This window comes from Nothobranchius furzeri, chromosome 13 (genome assembly GCF_043380555.1).
Source record: "Nothobranchius furzeri strain GRZ-AD chromosome 13, NfurGRZ-RIMD1, whole genome shotgun sequence".
Lineage (NCBI taxonomy): Eukaryota > Metazoa > Chordata > Actinopteri > Cyprinodontiformes > Nothobranchiidae > Nothobranchius > Nothobranchius furzeri.
The window spans coordinates 37,462,278-37,483,165 of record NC_091753.1 but is presented as its reverse complement, the minus strand read 5'-3'; the positions used below and the strand labels follow the sequence as shown (position 1 = coordinate 37,483,165).

General features: G+C 42.2%; 2 long non-coding RNA genes across 2 annotated transcripts; both read right to left on the bottom strand.

Annotated features, from left to right (window-relative positions):
• Positions 1-836: 836 nt before the first annotated feature.
• On the bottom strand, positions 837-13,857 carry LOC107380401 (uncharacterized). The gene is made up of 2 exons (XR_001572323.3): positions 12,486-13,857; positions 837-1,813 (listed from the first exon to the last, which is right to left on the bottom strand). It is a non-coding gene; the product is annotated as an uncharacterized lncRNA (long non-coding RNA).
• Positions 13,858-16,655: 2,798 nt separating this feature from the next.
• On the bottom strand, positions 16,656-19,004 carry LOC139062576 (uncharacterized). The gene is made up of 3 exons (XR_011516137.1): positions 18,235-19,004; positions 17,916-18,144; positions 16,656-17,843 (listed from the first exon to the last, which is right to left on the bottom strand). It is a non-coding gene; the product is annotated as an uncharacterized lncRNA (long non-coding RNA).
• Between the last annotated feature and the right edge of the window lie 1,884 nt (positions 19,005-20,888).

Here is a 20,888-nt window from a genome sequence, read left to right as displayed (position 1 = left end):
TAATCAGAAGGTTGCAGGTTCAATCCCGGCTCCCACCAGAGAATGCTGCGCTTAACCTGCCTTGCCTTCTGGTGGTAGTCAGAGGGACCGGCATCGCCAGTGTTCGAAAGGCTTTGCCTCTGTCAGTACACCCCAGCGCAGCTGTGGCTACATTGTAGCTCATCCCCACCAGTGTGTGAATGGGTGTGTTCTGAAGCACCTCGGGGGGTTGTAGAACCATAAGGCACTACACCATTTACCAACAAATGAGCAAATACAGGTGATTTAGGTCTCTAAAACAAGTATAAAGACTTAATTGATATGTAATGGGTTCATTATAATTAACTGGTATCATCATCACTAAAATCAAAGTAACTCCAGGAATTGGTCTATTTCATAATTTCTTAGTATTTGTCACTACGCAGCATCCCCAAAGACTGATGACACCATTGTGGTTTTAGATTGTAGGTCTGATATCAGTGAGCTGATGCTCCCCATTCAGTACAAAGCAGGATCAGTGACTTCTGGTGGTAACTTGAGATTCAACTCAGGATTTTCCGTTTTATAACTTCTTACCTGGGTCAGCCACCATGACAACTCATACTGAAGACCTGTTTATTTACTTTGATTCGTGTCTTCTAAATTTCTCTTTATTTTCATGACCAGTAATTTAATCCCTACTCCATTCATCTCCCATAACCCCCCACACACACACCAGAGAACCAGAGTTGACTTTCTGTTGTACCACTAAGCTGTAGCCATCACGAGGGTTAGACCCTGATCTGCTTTAACTGGACATGTTTTGTTGCATTGTAATATCACAGTAGTGTCACAGACTAGTCATGAAAGTCCCAACAAAAGTTCAGAAAATAGTTTATTTTGAATAAAAAGTATAAAAATGCTATGAAAAAAAAAACACAAATCAATCTTTGAACTCAAAACATGGAAAGCCTGAAAGCTTCTGGCAAGCCGCCATCAGCACTGCTCAAACTCGTACGCTTTCAGAAATATAGTCAACCTGTTCCTTCTTGATCCATCTTGCTGCTGCTCGTCTTCCTCATGCAACCTTTATTCTGCCATCTCTAAATGCACTCAGAGCAACTCCCCAAGAGCGGCTCAGACATCAGAGCTATCGCCTTGAAACAAACCCACACGAGGACAAGACGTGGCCCTCGTACGCAGCGTTATGACGCATGAATGCAGGATACTGGCAGTGCTACCTAAAGAGGATGTACAGGAGACAGACGGGAATAATCCTGCGTCGGTGTCCTTGTGTGTGAGCAAGTCTGCCGCTGAAGTAAATGAGGATTGTGGGGGTGGAAGGGGATGAGGGAAAGGTCTGCCAATATAAGGATGTGTAGGTAAAAAGGAGCAGACAGGAGGATAAAGAGATTGGGCCACATTCACCAAGCTAAGAGCTGATAGAGAACAACGTGCATCTGCAGCTGAGAACTTAAGTCTGTCCAGTTCTTAGTTCCAACTGTGGTGATGAATATGAGCCGAACAGACAAGGCAGCATGGAGCACATGTGCAAGGGAAAGTATAAGCCGGAGCATCTGGTTTTGTTAAGAACTCAAAACATTCCTTCCCTCTGTTCGATGCTGGCTGGCAGCTTTTAAAGAGACATGTTTGCTCTCACATCCTGCTCTGGGCACTGCCCTGCCTCTTGAAGTTCAGTTTATAGCTGCTGAAGGTCACAGGCAAGACGTCTCTTTCCCTTTATGTGTGCGCTGCTTGGCACGAAACACATTTTAATGAGCCAGAAACACCGATGACCGCATCCTTCAGTCCTCTGTTCTTGGTCCTTAAATTAATAGCAATGGGTTCACAGTGTCTGAAACAAATAAAAGCAAATTCTTCATTAGGATTAAAACAGCTAATGAAAGACACAAGAGCTATTTTAATGACTTTATGAAAGGAATAGCTTTAGATCATTTAAGTCACACCAGCTCTTCTAAAGTAAACATCCTTAAAAAGAACCATTTAAACTCAAAAAGCTAAATCACAAAAACATGAACCAACATTCTGTTTCCCCGCATTTTACCATTAAATTAAAAAACATACCCAAAATTAGGAGGAAATAAAAACACCTTAATGCAACTACAGCATGATGCAAACCAGGTGAAACGTACAACTCTGCCAGCATTGTGCAACATCACAAAAACACATCATTAAACGGAAACACCTGAGCAGCACTGGAAGCATTAAAACTAAGCCGGATTGACGGACAACTCCCATGATGCAATTCTGTTGTTACATGATACAGCAGGTGCCATGGTGTGAATGTGAACACATGAACGTGCTGCATAAGTGACATGGGTTCTCCTGCTCAGCCGGGGATGGGAGGACTTTATTCCATCATCATCATCATCATCCTTGTTGAGGTCCTGGGCAGGAAATAGCCGACTACAACAGTTCTTCAGCTGGCAGCTTTAGCAGGTGTATGAGGACATAAAGCTTGCCAGTGAAGAACTGCTGTAGGTCAGCCAGCGAGCGGATCGATTCACTGCAGGTTATAAACATTAATACAGGTAACATGGGTGCAGGTCTTCTGGGACGTAACTGGAAGTGATTAAAACTCTTAAAGCTTGCTGTGGCAGAAGAAGCCAACAGACCTGCCAATCAAATAAAAAAAAAATTCTGAATCACATTATGAACAACAAAAATCAAGAAGTTGAGCACATAAGTTTGACTGTTTAAAGACAAACATTGGGAAATATTTTAGTTGGATTCTTGTCAGACGGAGGCAGCATCTAGCAACGGTTACACGCTCCGTCTTAAAGCGCTTCGGTGTTGGCTTCAGCTTTTGGCCGTGGTGGCTGCTGCTTGGCACAGAAGGACCCACAGACTGCTTCCGCCTTCGCTGTGCTCACAGCACTCTTTAGGGAGAAAGGTGAGGAGGGAGAAAAAGATACTCAAGATAAAAACTTTGTCCATATTTGAGAACATCTTGATTGAAATGAGCATCTAGGTCTAAAGGAAGAAGAGTAGCAGCATGAAAGGGCCTACGTGGCGAATGCCAGCTTACCGTTAAAGTCTCTATTGGCTTTTGCTATAGTTGAAGACGAGAGTATTTGTTAGCTTAGTTAGGCTGGCCTCGGCTCTCAGCCTCCTGATCGAAAACAGCTCTCGTCCTTTGGGGAAGTTCGGTTTACAGCCATCATAAAGGGTTGAATGTTATAGTTTTCTTTGCAGTTTAGACACTTCCACTCCCTTGGGTGTGTGACTCGTTCACAAACACGTCAAATATTTTCTCATTTCACCACGGGAAAAATAACTTAAAGCATGCATCTGCATAAATGCCTTTTAAGCCAGAGGCACAAAGATCTTCAGATTAGTAATGTTGAAATATCTTGAGGTTTTGAAACCCTAAGTGTTCTTATGCCAGATTAAAAGTGACTTGAAAGCCCCCCTTTTCTGATGTGCTACGTCCCCTCTCAGCTGGCCACTGTGTAATACTTGTGAGTTGTCCAGGATTCGTCTTGACTGGCTCCCATTCAGCTGGCCCAGCTTCAACTATTTCAGCCAGTCTGTCTGAAAAGCCTTTCCCTAGCAGCATATTCTTTCAGTTCAAGGACAGGACTTTAGGCAAGCTAGCTCTCAGCAACGCAGTGAACCCAGCAACCCCTAGAAACTCAACGAACCCCACACAGTTCCGAGCAGAGCTGGAGAGCTCCAAGCTGCAAACACACACAACGTGACCACATGGTCCTCTTCCACCGAGACAAGTTGGAGAAATAATTCTGAATGGACTGGATCATCATCAGTGAGCCCAGTCGGCTTTAAGATTATTTCTTAAGTATTCACAAGCCAGCAAGTTTGCTAGCCTGTTAGCTGGTTATTTATCAAACACCAAAGAAAGAAGAGTGTCCTTTCTTCAAAACAGGCTGCAAAAGTTAAACATTTAACATATCAAAACAAATGAGTAAAGGATATTATTTTCACCCATTTATTGCAATGGGAATAAATTGTGTGAATTTGATTTCCATACACAACACACGTGTTGGTTGTGAAGGTGTGTATTTTCCCTGCCAGTCCATACCTAAATCATTGCAAGCAGGTCGTATTTTACTGTTCAAGTAAGACCTTACCAACGGATGGCCATTAGGGTAAAAATCCCTGGAAGCGTAATTTTTGAATGAGCACTGTCAGATTGTTCAACCTCCAGCGACTCACTCTTTGTCCCTTGCAACGAGCAAAGAGGTAAATGTGTAAAACATTTGTGAATGGCGAAAGTTTTATAACCGCTTGTTATAAGTCAGTAAATTTGTTTTGTCCTCACAGGCTCCCGTAGAAGGCAACATAGCGTCTAATATGACATCACCCAGAGACTTAGACCCACTCCCATGTATTTTAAGACTCCATTTTTATAGTTATGTTATGAAGCCGCCAATATTTTTAACAATTGGACATCCTTTAATTCACTTTAAACATTTTAATGGATATTCCCAGAGCTTAATGGTAAAAACTACACATCGTCTCTTTAAGGTGTTTTTGAAAAATGTAATAGAAACAACAAAAAATATAGACCATTTGTGTAAACTACTATACAGATGTACAAGTGAAAAATGAGCAGAAAGTGGTGCCAAGGTCACAGATGGTCACCACCGTGAGCACAAAGAGTGGTGACCATGTAATAACCTTAATATGACACAGGAGATCAGTGTCCCTCTGGCATAACACTAAAATCCAGCAATTTGTCAGTTCAGATTAACGCACAAAGAAAAATCTTTTTCTGAATTATGATATCAACCTGAGGTGTGACACCTTTTGGCAAACAACAAAAAACAAGCACTCTATTACGAAAGAGAGCTGTCATTTTTCACCCCCTTATTATTTCTGTGCTATGTTCTTGCTCAGCTCATGTTATGTTAAGTATGCACACAACCCGTACACGGAGGCCATCCCAGAGAGGAGAACACAGTGTACCAGAGGACTGATTTACTACATGGAGCTGACAATTCCCAGGACAATCACAGCTAGCCTGAGCAACACACACACACACACACGCACACGCAGTCTATAAGGTTAAAAAACAACAAGTCTTGTAGGTTTGTCTTTTTGTAGTGCACAAACTACAGGGGATGAGTTAGTGTTATAAAGAATGCAAACAGACTTCAGCGTACCAACAGAAGCTGATCTGAAGATTCTGTAGGTGGGCAACCCAACTTGTTAGAAATCAGTGTGAGGCCTTTAAACGGGCCCTTGTGGTAGCTTTGCTGTTTCTACACTGTTTAAAGAGCAATAACCATTGTGACTGGATTAAATCTGAAAAAAAGCCAACAACAACACATTCTACATGGTTCTGCAAGGAATGACTTGGCTACAACATCTCAAAGAGATTCTCTGTGAATCAGACCAAGAAAGCCATTTCATATTTCTAAACAAAGTAAATAAACAATTGCATAAAGTTAACTGACATGTTGTGAGACTGTCTATTTTGTGTTCCCAGGAGTCAGTTACTCTAGGAGTAGATCAGTAATACCAATACCTGATCCAGTAACATATCTAAATTAAATGGCCACAGTCCATCCCTGTGTCTCCAAGCGCATATTCTACTCAAATATATATTAGCAATGTGAAAAACAGAATAATCAAATTAAAAAGATCCTTATATGCTTATTTTAATGTCTAAATATGTAAACAAAGTGTACCGATACTACAACTGACATTTCAGCCAACTCCAAGGCCAGCAGCATTGCTCACTCCACAGCAGGGAAAGTGGAAGTAGAAGGTCCCAGGCTGCAGCTCTCCACCAGAGTGTCATGAAATCCAACTTTAAAGCTTGCGATTACCAGACACACTTTTGCACAGCAAACCTGATGCGCTACACGTGTACACATTTACACACCTCACCTGCCTTTTCTCAAGGCCACAACACACTTCCTGTGAATAAATGTCCCATTAAAACACCTGCATTAGCTGTAGCTTCACCGGGAAGAAAGGTATAAATCACAGTGAGGTGTGTGTGCACACAAGCACACACACTTAACAGGAGTCCTGGTGCATATGTATGCACACTCTAGTACCTTGTTACCAGTTCTACTCCTGCAATCTCAACTCAGTCCAGCTGAAAGTAAAAAAACAGTTAGTGGAAATATGTGAAAAGTTTAAGGCGGTTGGTTAAATGTGTGCAGAAAATATGAGTTCACTGATGAGTTTTACTACAGTTAAAGGTGTGGAACACTCAACACCCAGAAGCACCTGTATCAGCACAGAGAGCAGAAAGTTGCTTCAGACTGTAGGCTCAGGACTCGAATTTCCCTGATATTTGGATATCTCGCCTTTGATTAGATAACAGCAACATGACTACCACAGATTCAGTTACAGGCCTGGAGGAGTTCTGCTGTGTGGTGGAGTTGCTAATGCTAATGGTTAGCTTCTACTAGCAGAAACATTCTCTGCCGTTTCCTGGACGCTAAAACAACAACAGCCTTCCGCGTCACGAGTCAAGATGGGTGAGTAAATGGATGTTAAGTGACAGTGGGACATAGATCTGTCAGCCTTTTCTAATCCAAAGTATTTTTCAAAAGGATGGCGGATCAGGAGCCAGCAGCAGATACTTTGGGGGCAAATTTCCAGTTTAAATGTTAGTTAACTTATCGTAACCATCTGGCTGACATCTATAATATATATATTTTTAGATCCAAGGCAGTCATCTATGCTTAGTAGCTGCAGCTTTGGTGGCTAGCGGGTACTCACATCATTTAATTTGACAAATATATACACAATTTAAAAAGCAAAAGGCTTGTTATACATTTATAATGAAACTTAAGTATAAAATATACCTCATAAAATAACTACCTCATGTGTCATGAGACTGCCGCGGGAGCTGCGGTCATGACATTAAGAAACACCCCAGTAGATAGGTGTAGGAGACCACTTTCATGTTCAGCCTGCATGAAAAACTCCAAGAGTGACAGATTATGTTCAGAAATAATAAGTTTTGTCAGCAAACCACAACTTAAGGAATGTTGACCAGGTCAAACCTATGAACACCTAAAGATTAAACACATCTTGTCATTTGTAACCGGTACTAAGGAACGTTCATGTGCAAGTATGTTCCTCATTTACATGGACCCACTCCATTTTATAAGAGGCCAGGCCCAAATCCTGTAAAACATTCATGTGTTCATGAGAGATCTCTTCTAGTCGGCATGGAGGAAACATGGCTGGAGGTGGACGTGATGGGTGCAGCATCCAAGTCAGACCCCCTAACATCCCCCCACCCCCAACACACAGCTACATCTCAACAGGGCATTTTTGCTCCAAAAATACACGCAGCCACAGCAACCTGACAGCAATTATGCCACAGCCATTACCCACACTAAAGTAGAATGTTGCAACCTTCTTTCATCTGGAGTGCACGGCTCACTAACGTTCCAACTTCCTTCAAAGGCAGAGACGCAATTTGCTAAAGAAAGATGGTGATGTCAGCTGGTTGGAGGCCCACAGGTGGGAAAGAGGAAGCATCTGAGAAAATTTACAGTAAGACGGTGTGTGCGTGTGTGAAGGAAGGGTAGGTGGACGAATTTCTGCTTCAGTGATAACTTGATCCAGGTGTCCCAAACATGCAGATGAGACAGTGATGCCACACCATCTCTATTATGTGCATGTTTGTCTGATGCAAACTTCCTGTGAAGGACATCAACCCCAAACAGCAGCCCCTCCAAAAGAGATAGAAAGCCAATGAGAGGATGGAGAAGCAAAAACATTTAGACACAGACACAAAGGAGTGGAAGCTGTGGTGTGAACACTGGATAAAGAGGGTTAAGATAAAGAAAAGATTTGTGTGGTTCCTCCGGCCGTCGTCTCCCTTCCTACCACTGGGAAGAGGGTCAAAGACCACATTGTTTCTCCCTATGCATCCGTTTGTGCCCATCCCATGCTCCAGTTTAATGCCTCTGTGGTCCCATGAATACATTCTTCCTCTTTCTCTGTGTATACGCAACACCCTCCCCCTGAAACTAGCAGTTTAGTTAGCCTGCTGAAAGACAGGAAATGCCTGTTGGGCAAATGAATAAGTGCCAGCTGCCCATGCACGGTACAGATTCAGAACATCTCCACAGCATCGTCCATTCACCCTCCCAAACAGAAGAAACACAGCAAGATCAAACATGTTAAATATTTAAAATGCATTTATATTATAAAATAAACTATTTTATTAATTGCTGAAACTGTCTGGCTTGAGCCACCTGGTTCGTTATCTAATGAACGTGCTAAATAAGCTCCACTTCCTCCTGCACGTCAAACGGAACATTAAAAACCATTTACAGTACTCAGTTTTGCAACTTTCTTTTAAAAAAATGTTGGCAAGTGTTTCAGTTGCACACTCAGGCGTGATATAATGCGTCACCAGTAACGTAACACTGGTCATGCTTCCTGCATGCCGTTATGTAGCCTCCCTCTTAAGGAAGCAACAACGACCATCCCTTAATCAGAAACAAAGAAGGAATTCTTCCACACAGATGAAACCAACAGCTTCACAGGGTTCGTTTCAGTCACTACAGCCAGTCCAGACTAAACGATTAGAAAAGTGTGTAGCGCTGCTCGGGTCACCCAATAAAAACTGGGTGTTTTAGATTTAAACAGCAGAAGTACGACAATGTTTTCATAACCGAGATGTTAGTTTGGCAACTTTGTTTTCTCTTAAACGCTGCATCACAACTCCATTTTACCATCTTTAATATATTAAAGGCTAATTAGTCTGTTACCTTTGACTTTTGGCACAGACACCTGTTTAGAGACGAGCTGTCCTTGTCTACCAAATGTCCAAGTCCTCATCTCCAGCTGCAGACCACGAAGGGCTATGGTCTGAATCCGGGGCAGCAGCTTGATATCTGAAGTTTCTAACTTGAGCAGTAAAAACATTTACAAAAATAAATAAATAAATAAATAAAAAAAACAAAGAATGCAATGTGCATCTGTGTTAGCGTATGTCCCGTTCTTCTGGTCCCAGCTGTACCCAGATGGCCCGAGAACACCGAGTGCTGAACTAACAGAGACAAGATAAAGACCGAGGTAGTGAGCTGGAAGAACAGTGTGGCCCGACACCTCACAAAGAATTAACTCAGCTCTACTCCTTTTGCTTTTGATGCGACGGTGTTAGAATACACATCTATGGTGCGTCCTCAGCAGTAGACACTGCCCAGGTGTTTAATACATTAGATATGACCGTGTTAGTATCCAGTTGCCTTTGGTTGCTGAAATGTATTGTTTAAAGCAACTGTGAAGTAAAAAGGGCCAGTCTGGCCACTTGACTTATTCAATGATTTTGTGCAGACTTAAAAAAATCCAAATCCAGTTAAATCCAAAAAGCAAATAAACGACTGAACTTTTACCAAATACCAATGACAAATAGTACGATTTTTAATGTAATGAATACAGAAAATGATGCAAACATGAGAAAAATACAACTTATTTATTCAAGTAGAATTTTTTTACTAAACTTCCTTATTTTAAAAATGAAAATTTAAGGGAACCATGCCAACATGCAATGTGGTGTCACACCAACAATTCTTTACACAATAAAATATTGAGAAGCATTCTCAAAAAGCAATTCAAGGAAAGTCAACTGTGAATAAATGACATTTCTGACATTTATTTTTTACAGTGTGCATATGCATTTACCTCACCACACCTTCCTACCTCGTCTCCACCTTTCTATGTTCTTCCTTAAGCTCCAGTCCTACCAAACTTTCAATTTCTGTCTTTCTGAACCGCTTGCCCCACTGATATCATCTTCCTCACTCCACCTTCATTTTTTCCTCCTTAACCAGCTCCCCTCTCACCGCGTCTTTAGGTTGGTCAGTTCAGCGAGGCAGAGTTACATTCCTGGGATGCCTCTTACATATGGTCCACATTCCTGCCGGTCTGCTGAGAGGCCCACAGCTCCACACTGCAGGCCCTGCAGAGACCAGCCCAAAGCTGTGAGCTACCATAATGCTTCAGGCTCAAAACACGCAGACTTGCACAGGTTAATTACAACCCAACCTCACCCCTATACGGTTTTCATACAGCTTTAATTTAGCTCTACACACATGAGTGCAAACGTAACAGTAGTTGTGCCATTTTAATAAAGGTGCAAAACACACCATTTTTTAAATTATTTCTGATTACCAGTCATGTAGACTGAACATGAAAATGGTCTCCTACCTCCATCTCCTGCACTAGCTTCTGATAGAAAACAGAAGGGGAAACTAGGATTTGAAAAGCCTGACAGACCTATGTCACACTGTCACTTGACATTCATGAACTCACGATGGGGAAGACTGTTGTCGGTTTAACGTCCAGGAGACAGCGTCTCTGCTAGTAAAGCTAACTGTTAGCATTAGCAACTCCACCACACAGCAGGGCTCCTCCAGGCTCTTGTTATTTGTGCTGATAAATCATCAACATTGCAGAGCAAACAGTCAGTGGTAGAGTTGCATTGCTCATAGCCAATCAGAGGCAAGATATCGGAATATCAAGGAATAACACTGCAAATCCCGCTGTGTTAAGCTCGCCTCTACACAATGCAACATAAACTTGGACAAAGTTGGAATGCCATTCGAAGATCTGCAGAAGTCGAGGTGATTCAGGACGGCTGAAAGTATGACACTATTTGGCTTTCTGTCGTCTTGAGGGTTTAAAGGGGGTGGGTTGGTTTTCATCTCAGTGAAAACTCAATCACCACAGAAAAGTGACTGCTCCTAATGCCAAAGTGTCTTCCTTCTAGGAGGGGAGCAGGTTGAAGTTACAGGCAGAAACACTGCACCCGGCCTACACCTGCTTCTGTAGGTCACACTTCACTGTGCTACTCTCATTCGCACATTCTTGTTTAGTGAAAATGTGCACATGCAAGCATAAAGCACACCTGCCGCTCCATGAGATCCTGCACATACCGCATCATGACTACCACGGTGACAAGACACAACGTCCTTTGATGCCTAATTTCTTCACTTTGCTTATTAAAAGTAAACAAGGGTGTTGGATGCAAAGAAACCCACCAGTGAGCTGGTGGAAAAATTTTTGTTGGAGCTAGTCGAGTTTGGCCTTCTGAGGCTGTCTGGGTGTGGCCATTGAATTGCGCAACCTCACTGCAGCTACTGCATTCCCATCGCAGATCATCCTGTCTTCGACTGACCTTCAGCACCCGTCAGTGTTCGGTCCTGTTGGGTTACACCAACTCACTTGATGAGCCGGTCAGAAGTCATGATTCAGTTTTCAGTGGTGCTGATCAACGGCAACACTCCTGACCTGCTCAGAATCTAGAAACTTAGATGGAAAATAGTGTTTGCCCATCAGAAGGAGATATTTTTTTACAAAATAAACCCACACATATGCCGTGTGTGAGGATTCCGTTAGAAATGGTCTAACTTGACATTTGACCGAGCTTATAGAGCATCAGATCCACTCGTTTCCTCTCTCACATGTCCTTTCTGTGTGAGGAGGGGCGCTACGGACGTCACTGCTGGACGGCTGCATTAATCAAACCCAGTGGCACGGTGGTAACGTCTGTGTCAAATAACTGCTTACACACAAACACACACACGCACGATATTAAGCAATCGGGCAAAGCAAAAATTCAAACAAGGTGTCAAAGAAAGTCAGAAACCAACCAGAATATGTTGTATTTATCTGGTTAACTCCCCCTTAAGTGGATTCTGTATGTTTAGTCCAACACCAGAAAACCTAGACTGTACTTTCAACCAGAACTTCCTACTCCCACAATGCACCACTGTAAGTGTTCCGTTTCCATTCTTACACATCTATAAGTAGAACAAGCTCAGAAACACTTCCTCCTGGAAGCGTGGGTGGGAATTTTGCAGGTTCTGTTAAACAGGAAGGTTAAATTTATTCCCGGACCTGCCTGGTTATTCAAACGGGAGGCTTTGATTATTTGACACGTCCCAAAGTGGCAATTTCTTATGAATTATTTTGACATGTTCTAAAATGACAATGTGTGGCCCTTTCAGCAAAATCATGATTTATCACTTAGTTATAATAGTTTCAGCTGGGTGGGCCAATAGAAGGGGCTAGTGAAGATTTTTTTTATTTATTTATTTTTTAAGATTTTGAAGAATTAAAGCAGATTTGACATGCGTGTAGCAGGAACAGGTGGGATACAGGTGTGGGAATAAAAACAAAATGCAACAATGAGAAGTCACTGCTCAACTGTGACTATGATCCTTCAGGAATCTGAGCTGTGAATCTATTAAATAAACATATTTTAAACATACTGCCTTCTTTAATGCAGAAATCTTTAAACTAAGATTGCATAGACCAGAGTAGGAGGGCTGCTTTGAAAATTACATAATCTGTGGACTAGGGTTTCTCTTTTCTTCTGTTAAATGGAAGCACACATGACTTGCAACAGGTTAAAAGATCAGTGGAATTTCTAAGAATTCCTGAACTTCCAGAAACAAAACGCATGCAGAAATTTAATTGTGCAAAGTTTTTACAACTCAAACCAAAGCGGATCGAGAAAAGATGAGCAAGAAGTCCACATTTACCCAAATTCTTACCTTCAATCAATCAATCAAAAACCTCTGCGTGGATTCCTGGAGGCAGACCATGCCAGGATATGAAAGATCTGCTGTAGGCACCTGGAGATAGTGGGAGAGGAGGGAGGGAGAGCGGGGAGAACTTGAAAAGGGGAAATGAAAGACGGCGGAGGCCGAGAGCGTGAGGAGGAGGAGGAGGCGGCGGCAACTCTTCACATCCATGTTGCTCTGCAAAGGGTGGGGCCTCGAGGAATGCACGTAGCTCTCTTCACGAATTAATGCTGATCGTGATTAGACACAGGACTGGTATCAACTACACGAACTAATGTATTACTAAACAACAAAATGTGTAATTTCCAATCACTTCTGCTCAGACGTTTAGGTTAGGACACACCCGATTTAGGGCAGTGAGAAAATACAGGATTATGTTTAACCTCCAACTAAACCTTTTTCAAACACCAAAAGTCTCCACCTATTCCTTTAAACATTGTCTAAGCTAAAAGAAAGTTGCTCAAACGTAAATGACTTACTTCTGCTCAAATCAATCCACAAGCTCCACAAAACCGCACGAAGATGCTCCCGGGCCGTGAATTTGCGCATTTTGCGCAGCTTTGACGGAGTTTACAGGACTCTCTCCGGGCTGATTCTTTTCGCCCCACGCCCTGTCTGACTGAATCATTCAAGCGGACCTGGCTACCGTAAAGTTGCCACGTCCGTTTTATGTCACACCAAACCAAAACGACCCGTGAAGCGGTCCAAATCCGACTCCTAAACTGCGCAGCAGTCTCATTAATCACAGCCACAGACGATGGGGGAGTTAAGTAATGAGGCACGCGGACAAACACGTCTAATTCATATTTGTTAGGCCCGTGGTGCCTAATAGTCCTTTATGAAACGACATTTCAAAAGCCCCGACACGTGTCGTCCAGTTTCCAGCCTCAAAAACTCGGTTTTGTAACAATTTCAGTCCCAGAACCTTACAAAATCCTCTGCCACACCTTAACTCTGTCATTCTGTTTCGTGTCACTCCCTGAGGTTTCGACGTGACGCAGAATTCACGTAGAATGAGACAGCGGCTTTAGCGTAGCGACCCACTCCGGCGTTAGCCTTTAAAACCTGAGAAAAGGACCGGTAAAAGCGCTCCACCGTGTGCATCCGGTTGTCCGGTCCCACCCCGTGTGTGTGTGCTCCTCGCGCACAGCTCGAGGTTCTTCCCCGGTCTCTCTCCCTTCGGTTCAACTCCGCTCTTCAAACCGGCTTCTCACTCCGATCAGCTGGCAGCGACGTGACGTAGATAATCACCGGCGTCCAATCAGAGACAAGCTTGGATAATAGTCGCTGAAACTCACGATGACGATCAGCCAAACTGGCCAATGACAATGCGCAATTCTGTCAGATGAGGGTGGGTTTTAAAAGCACTGACCAATCAAATCACAGCCGCCCTTGGGAGGCGTTGCATCCTCGGACCTATTAGGTGTTATGAGTGTAAGTGCTGGGAACTTTTCAGCAGGACACAGATGAGAATATACTTATACAAAACTAGCTAATATATTTAATTGTGCTTGATTATAGATCACTGGTGAACACTTTAAGTCACCATTGTGACCAGTTTGGTGCTCTGTTCTGTTCTGGCCACAGTTTATCGGATCTTTGGACTATTGCAATATGTTTAGCTGTTTATTCCTCACCTTTGTACAACTACAGGAAATTATATTTTCTGATTAAAAAGTAAAACAACTGCCTCGCTCCCACTCTCTAGGTTAATAATAAGCATGTCTCACCATGCTCGTTTAGTGTTTTTGAGAAAAAAGCTTGTATGAGTAAAAACAGATGACAACTTCCCTGTTAAGTGAAAAATGCATTTAATGTAAGGTTATGTGATCCAGTGTGGTAATTTACTAATCCCTGAAACAATTCAAAACAAACAAACAAAAAAGATCTGTAGGGGGGGGGGGGGGGGGGGGGGGTGCCTTTGGAAAAATTTCAAAAGGGGCCAGTTGGGGAACGCTGGTTCTCTTGAGCTGGCACCACCAAACCAAAAGCCATAGCAGAACTTTAGGAGTTTAGTCACACTTTCACACTCAGACTATAAATATTACAGTAATGTAATTAGGAAATCACATTCTCTTTCTTTAGGCGTTTGGGTTGCTGTGATGGGCATTGTTGAATTGATTTAGTCTTTTCAAGTTAATTTAAAAGGTCTCTGGTAATTTCCCTCAAATTAAATTCAATTAGGAGCTGAAATGCTGTTTTTTCTGCCCTCAGACACAATAGATTGAAAGCCAGGTCAGACAACATTCCCACTAATCAGATCAGCTCTCCTAAGGGACTCGTACAACGTCTCTATACTGAATTTAAAATGTTCATCACCAACATCTGGACAACCAAAGATCCTTAAGCATTTTTCAATTGTTTTCCAGGGTTTAACTTTGCATTTTTTTTTACCCAAAAAACAAACACAGCATTCCTGAGGTTTGGAGCAGAGAGAGTCGGATTTAACCACCACAAAAGTGATGAACTTCTCATGAGTGGAAACCTCAATTGGAGGCTTGCTCATTGAAGTCACAGTTCCATGTTTAGAAAAAAAAGACTGGAATGTGCAAAAATTTCCTTTCAATTCTGAAAAAAGCACATTTGTTCCACAGCTGTGGAAGCAGCTCTCATCATGACTGATGGTGACATGAAGATGTACATGATGTGATCCACATAACAAGGCCCAAACACACAACTGTCTGCGTTTTTTGTAACAAAGCAAAACAATTGAGGATTCAGCGTGACATGAATCCATGAGCTATGGATTTATTTCCCAAATGGATATGCTTCTGAGTTTCCTCTGGCCTCTTTAATCCAATGCCATCTTGTGCTGTTAGATCTGCTGTTTACCCACACATTGTCATCCTTCGTCTGAGGCTCGGAGCAGCGAGGAAACAAAATCAAACGCACCTAACCGTCAAACCCTTTTGTAACATACTGGATTGTGTTGTTGCTTCAACGCGGTGACACAGCTTTAATTCATTGCCTGAATATGTGTGGAAGTGTTCACAAAGCAAGGCCAGGAATGCACCATAAGCACACATCAATCAAGAAACCAGTCCTCCCTCCCCTCAGCCTGCATGCTTACGGATCCAACCGACACTGTGAAGTGGCCGTTTCCTCCTGGAGCAGACTGCTACCATCACTTTTCTTTGCCCTCTTCTTCTTCCTTGTCTGTTAAATCACCAGGGTAAGCTGCATCATTCAGATTAAAGCATGATACTCACAAATGTAAAACTGCAAGGAGAATAAACCAAGAGTTGAAAAATTCAACACATGACTCATGAGCTTAGCTAAAGTCTAAACATGTGTGCAGATAATTACAATAATGAAACTTGTTTGTGTTTTTATAAGAATACATACGTATAGGCAGAATTCACATTAGAAATGTTTACATGGAAAATAAACGCTGCAGTTTGGACAATTGTTCAGATTTGTTTAGGAAAAATACTGAATGTGGTTAAATGTGCAGTTGGACATGGTTTGATTGTACTTTTTGAAACGTGTAGATATCGGCGTAGCAAAGAAATCAAGATGTTGACTTGATGTTGATGAATTTCTCATCAGCTTCAGAGTCAATAGGGTTTAGAGGTAAAATTTTTCTTCAGTATTTAGAAATTCATTTTGCACAAACATTCAAAACTGCTATAGCGAATTTACAGAACAAGCTAGGCTTTTAACGCAAACACAGTCAACACCCACCCCTCCCCTCGGGTGTCTTCCCTGAGATGCCTCTGGCGGAACCGGAAACCTGCCTTGCCGGAGGAAACGAGATAGTGCTAAACACCAGTCACCGTTTTCTAGGTCCAAACATCTTTAGTTGTCCATGACTTCAAATGGTGTTTTTGAGACTCTGGTAGTTTGTCCTAAAGTTGAAGTGGTAGCAGCCGTCTGTTTCTCCTTCTCTGGTGTTATTGAGGGGAGAACCTGACACCAGTGGTGTTCTGTTGCTAAATACACAAGTGCGTAATGAACGGAGGACCCAGGGAAGTGCGGCAGATCGGTGAGACGGACAACCATGTGGTCCAGTAGTTGCTTTTGGTCTGAGCTGTGAGACACCCACATTATGATCATATTTCATCTTTTAAAAAGTTTCCACAATTATAGTTATACTATGTTCAAATGTTGTTAAGATGAATGAAAAATAAAGTTTTAAGCTAATTTTCCACATTTTATTTGTGTAACAAAACTTAAACTATTTGAAAATGAATCGGCGAATTTGGTGGACATGAAATGCTATAAACATGAGATGCCAAGAAAATAAAATACAGAATTTGTTGTAATAAAAAATATAATTTGCATTGTTCCAAGGTTTCCATTTTGAAGAAAAACAGTGTTTGAGATCAAAATGCATCTCATACTGGCAGTAATGTGAGGCTGTAGGTGTGAAAACGCAGAAATCCTGGCTTCTGAAACCTAACTGGCTCTATTTGGATTGTTGTGTTTATGTGAAACTTGGAGCTTAGTCTATTTTCCTCCTTTTTCTAACTACTTCTCAGGTGGCTCTGTGAAGTAAACTATTTTCAAAGTTAAATATTGCCGGGCTGTTTTGTTCAGGCATGTAGCAAATAAAGAATTTTTACCATAACTTGGCATGTTTGGACAGTCAACTGCAGTTTTTCCTCAGAAGTTTCTCAGGTGTTGTGTGACGCATCTTCATCAGCTGCTTTTTCCTCAGGGTGTGACCAACCCAGCCCACATGTCAAGTCTTCCAGGTTGGCCACGCCCACCTCCGTCAGATGCTCACTGAAGAGGGAATTCCAGTTATGTGAAAACTGGTAGATCCCATTGAGCAAGGTCGATTGTTCATAGGGAAAAACAGTTGACAAGGACATGTCATCCCTACATCTACGAGAATTCTAATGAAGACCGCGCCAAAACAGGTCAAGTGAAACTAAAATATACATATTTTCTACAAGTTAGAACAAAATAACCTGACAGCAAGTACTTGAAGAAGAGATTCTGAACTTAATCTAAGTTAGTGGACTGACCACAGGCAACCCCACATTTAGGGTTGGATGCTGTCCCTTCAAGGCCTAGTTGTCTTTGACCAAGGTGTTTCTTTAATTACCAGAAGTGAATTGATGAAAACATACAAAGACAAAATGCACATCTAATGGTGATGATAAGATTTAAGCTTGTACAGTTTGTTCTTCATCACTAAAACACAAAAACATAAAGAGAATACATTTGTCATGGTTTGGGGGATGAGTCTAACCCAAGACGTGCAGAATCACAACTCCATACACAGAATGAAGGCAAGTAAAACAGAATTTATTATTTAAGGTGAATTTAGGGCGCGCTGAGAATTCCAGCGGATCAGGGGGAGAAAACGGGAACCAGGGTCTGAGGGAGAGCAAACCAGAGGTGAGTCCAGGAGATAAACAGTCCAGGCAGGAATACTGAGAGGGGACTTACGGGAGATGATTGGGGAATGAGGGGAGGTAGAGAGCTGGGGATGATCCAGAAGGGAGATCCTCTGAGCTGGAAAGGGAGCGCAGGGTTCGAGAGTGAGAGCGGGTCGGTCGGGAGGAGGATGGTGTGAGCGGGAAGGTCTGGGAGGAGGAGGATGATGATGAACGTGGCTGAATGCGGAGTCCAGGAGTCCTATGGAGTTCGAGTGAGTAATTCCAGATGAGCGAAGAGCCTGAGGTGGGTGAGCCCCAAAATACAAAGATTACACAAGTTCCAAAAACAAACAAGAGCCAAAAATACACTGAGATTAATCATGAGAAACCTAGAGCGCTAGAGCGAGGGCCAGGCACTACCAAGTCGTAGTAATCATCCTGTGTCGAGCTGTGTTCACATCCTCCTTTAGTAGTAGACCCGCTGAATCAGCTGATGCGATGCAGCTGCCGCTCCCTCAACCCGCTAATCATCCGATGTGGTGCAGCTGCCGCTCCCTCGCCCGTGAACATACTCAGAGATAGTTTGTGAGAGCGAGTACTCACCCCGGCTCACAACAACATTTAGCTTCACCCCAACTCAGAGAACCCAACGTTACCCCTTAAAGAGCAAGTCACCCTCAAATCAACTTTTTTTGCTGATAAATACATAAATGAGTTTAATCATGCTGTAGACAATTTGGCACTTTAGTGCATCTTAGTTAAAATAAAAAAAAATCTGCCTAAAACTGTCAGTGTTGCACCATCTTCAGGTAAAATACTCTGCACTGCACTTGAATTGAAATCTGCCATTGCTATTGGCCAAGAGGTACACTATGACGTTAGCTGGTACATTAATGATGTCCCAATGTCTTTGTGAGCCTGTGTGTGTGTGTGTGTTTGTTAGCGGCTCCACCCTCTCAGTGTGCCAGGTAACAGTATTTGTTGCATTTTTCAAACAGGAAGTGGGAGTGGAATAGGACTCTGGTAGGGGGTGACTTACTCTTTAAAAACCCAATAGTGGAGCCTCTATCTACATTTCTCATGAGATGGTGTTTACCAAAGGTCCCTGTTGGCTTCACAGAATTTAAGACTGTGCAAAGTTTCACAGTGAAACAAAACAGTTTTCACCTTACATCGCTAACATAATTATAAATGCTGTCCTAGAAATCAAGACAAACTTGCAAAAGCAACTAGATCTTTCTCTGCAGGTCGGTCTAGCCACGCTCCCCTGTAGCCTCAGCAGCTCAACCACTGGCCCAAACAGGTTTGTGTGTTGCCAATCACAGTGCTCTACGTTTGTGCACCACAGTGCTCTGGTTGTGCAGCGCACCAGGCTAAAGATCAGAGGTGACAGATTATTGGCTGGCTTTTGTGTGACCTTCATCACCATCCTCTCCTTAATCTGCTCTTTCTACCGATTCTGCCTTTGCCGGGATTCACTGATTTCCCTCCTTCAAATCCATTTTCTCTTTCCCTTTCTTTATATTTTTATTCACAATTTTTTATTATTATTGTTTTTGTCATTTTAACCATATTTTTAAATGACTTAAAAGAATTTAATTTTAGAAATGTTTTGTTCTTGTGATTTTTATCTTGAGAGGCACTAAATAAAATATCGTTTTCTTTCTTTTTTTCTGTGTACCAGAGCTGCAATAGACAAAATTACAAAGATGGTGTCGGCTCACAGGTTCGGCATCAGTTTTGTACAAATAAGACATGGCCTTTTCTTTGAGATATGATCATTTAGAGATACTCGTGTCATTTATTCCGAGAAGAGATGCATTTGCTTCTTCGTGATCTGTTTTATTCTTCAGTGGTATACGCCAGACTGTCTGATTTCCAAAGGAATGAATGCGTCACTTTGTCTGTTGCTCTGATTGGTCCTGGCATTATGTGATTATGTAGATATGTCTCTGTGTAATGTAATCAAACTTTATCACCCACTTTATCATCATTTAGGAGTTGGTGATAATGTTTTTGCCTGTGTATGTGCATGTGTTCAGTTGTGTGTGTGCAATTGCAAACTATCTCACGCAACTGAGTGTATTTAATAGAAAAATTCAACATTTGGCATGTCATCTTATACATTTTGGATTTAATTTGAGTCAAGATTAATGTCTTGTCCACATCACTAAAGACAACTCAGTCTACGTAACAGATATTGTGCAAATTTATGGTATCACAATGAAAGCTCACTAGCTCCGTTTACATGGGCACACGTAATTGGAATGCGTGCCCTATCATATCAAAAATTCTTCATATAAACATATCAATCGGAATGAAATTTCATTCTGATTGAGAGAGGTGGTTGCCATATGGCTGCCACATGGTGCCCTTTGAATGCACCGTGGTGGCATGGTGAGGCAAGAATAATCATCCTCTCATGCTGCTAAGCTTGATAGTAACATTGCTGCAACGTTGGACTTTTGAATGAAGATCACACCTTCCCTGGTGGTCCTGATTTTTGGACATCTCGCCTCGGATTGGCTAACAGCAACATGACTCTACCACTGACACTGTTTGCTTTGCAACAATAATGCTTTATCTCCGCAGATAACAAAAGCCTGGAAGAGCTTTTCTGTGTGGAGTTGCAGCTTCTACTAGCCGAGATGTCCTCCACTTATTCCTGGATGTTAAACCAACAACAGCCTTCCCCGCCACGCGTCAAGATGGGTGAGTCCATGAAAGTTACGTGACAGTGTGACGTAGATCCGTCAGGCTTTCTACTCCTAGAATTTTACCGTCTATTTTCTATCAGAAGCTAATGCAGGAGATAGTTGTAGGAGACTATTTTATGTTCAGCCTGAATGGAAAAACTCAGAGTGACCAATTATGGTCAGAAATAAGATAAACAAAAGGTTTATTAGTGTTTCACACTTTTAAAATGCATGTAAACATGTAAAGTCCATTTTGCATTTAGGACACACAGAGACAAACAATCATTTGTGAACTCACAACCTAACATGTTTTTGGTCTGTGGGAAGAAGCCAGTTTGCCCAGAGAG